Raw genomic sequence first — 2099 nt, 5'->3', positions numbered from 1 at the left:
CTTTGTTTTTTGTTCTGCACACAGAGGTCACTGCCGTATTTTTGTGTTTTGTATTTCATTTCCTTTATTCCTCGTATTGTATTGGCGCATCTTTGTTTAGTCGGTTATTCTGTTACTTTGCCACGTTACCTGTCGATGTTCAGTACAAGTCCATATGGCCGCTGTTTGACAAAAGTAAAGGTCAAAGGACATTTTTTTTGTTTATTCAGTCGGCATTGACAATAAAACTGCACATTAAGAACCCAGTAATTGTGGCCTGTGTGGCTAACCATTTCCCAGGCTACAGTATGATGTCATATAGGCATACAGTATGATGTCATTCATGGCAAAGAGGTTGTTGTCATATAGGCATACAGTATGATGTCATGTATGACATGCAACTTTGATAGGTTTGTAGCTCAAACCTATTCGCTGGAACTTTCAAGACAATTAAACTACACAGCAAAGCAAGACACGAGTAGGCAAAGTTCTTCATGTTTCTCGTGAAAGGGAGAGAACTGGACAAACGCCGTTCCTTCGCTTGACCCCAGTCGCTCTCGTCCGCTCCCTCGTAACACTGCTCTTTTATTGAGGTTACATGAATATACATAGGTTCATTAACATATGACGTATACATACAAACAAAGAGTACCTTGCCTGTGCGTTGTGTAAGTATGTGTGTGTGTGTGTGTATAAGTATGTGTGTGTGTGTGTGTGTGTGTGTGGGGTCAGAGTGTGACCCCATAAAGACTTCCCTAAACCTGCTGGTCTGGAAGTCCAGCAGTTCATCTAAACAAAAGGCACTTAGACTAAAACAGATATAGATACGTTCATCCTACCACAAAACAATAAGAGCAGGTACGACCTCTCCCATGCTCCCAGGATGTGGGTGTGAATGCCAGAACACTCTGGAATGCACACAAAGTCTCTGCAGACTCCTAAGGATCAACCCTCTACCAACATGACATTGATTATAAAACTCTAAGCATATATGAGTAGATATTTCTAAGCATAAATGACAATCAACAATATAACCCTGACAAGCTTCATGTCTTATAAGTCTTACAGATTGATGTCATTTGTGTCATACAGCTTGATCTCATGTATGCCCTCAGCTTGAAGTCCTGGATTGAGACAGCTTGATGTCATGTCTGCATACAGCTTCATTTCATGTATGGTATCCAGCTTGATGTTGTCATGGTCTGGGTGCGTACCTGTAGGTTTCCAACAGCGGTCCTCCTCCTTTGGGCGGAGATCGGTTGCTCCTCCCTGGCTGAGCACCTGTGGGCAATTATTCCAGCAGCATATAAGATCTGCGCACTCAATCAGTCATGGCCTGAGTATCAGGTTAGTCAGTGATGTTTTATTGCATTTTATTGCAGTAGGTACAAAAGACAATCTATGTCTCTTTGTCTTCACTGCAGGCACTTTATATATTATATATATTTTTATAACGACGACCTGATGGAAGCAGTTGAAAATCATTAAAGAGAGGATGATCTGAACACAACAGGACAGAGGTTGCCTTCCTCAGCACCTGCCTGTTATAAAAGTCCACAAGCTGGACCTGAGACCTCCCTGAAATCTTGCCAGCCATTTTAACCAGGTTGTTAAGTCTGGTCTTATTATTCAGGGACATATTACCGTACCAAGCAATGATACAGAAAGTTAAAACAGATTCAATAAAACGTTTATAAAAAAGAGTCATCATTTTAGATGAAACATTAAAACCTCTCAACCTCCTTAAAAAGTGCAGTCTTTGTTGAACCTTTTTCACTGTAGCAGCAACATGTGACTCAAAGGACAGAGTCTTATCAAGAACAACCCCCAAATACTTATAACTGTCCACCAGTTCAATGGCTGCACCATTTACCACTGTTAGTGCAGGATGGGGGGATGTCTTCCTGAGGTCAATAACCATGTCCTTGGTTTTCAAGGTGTTAATCATTAAGAAGGACTGATCACACCATGAAAACAAACTCATCCACAACAGGCCCATGGGAATCCTCTTCACCATGAAGGAGGCTTACAATGACTGTGTCATCTGCATATTTAATGAAATGCCTGTTGGCCTGTGTACTGCGACAGTCATTAGTGTACAAAATATACAGTAGAGGAGA

The 2099-nt window shown here is 41.4% G+C and overlaps 1 long non-coding RNA gene across 1 annotated transcript; it reads left to right on the top strand.

Moving 5' to 3' along the window:
• Positions 1-345: 345 nt before the first annotated feature.
• LOC146490428 (uncharacterized) lies at positions 346-876 on the top strand. The gene is made up of 2 exons (XR_014872762.1): positions 346-642; positions 677-876. It is a non-coding gene; the product is annotated as an uncharacterized LOC146490428 (long non-coding RNA).
• The last annotated feature ends 1223 nt before the right edge of the window (positions 877-2099 follow it).

The sequence above is a fragment of the Neolamprologus multifasciatus genome, unplaced genomic scaffold, assembly GCF_963576455.1.
Source record: "Neolamprologus multifasciatus unplaced genomic scaffold, fNeoMul1.2 chr13_unloc_2, whole genome shotgun sequence".
Lineage (NCBI taxonomy): Eukaryota > Metazoa > Chordata > Actinopteri > Cichliformes > Cichlidae > Neolamprologus > Neolamprologus multifasciatus.
This window is presented reverse-complemented; position numbering and strand designations above follow the sequence as displayed.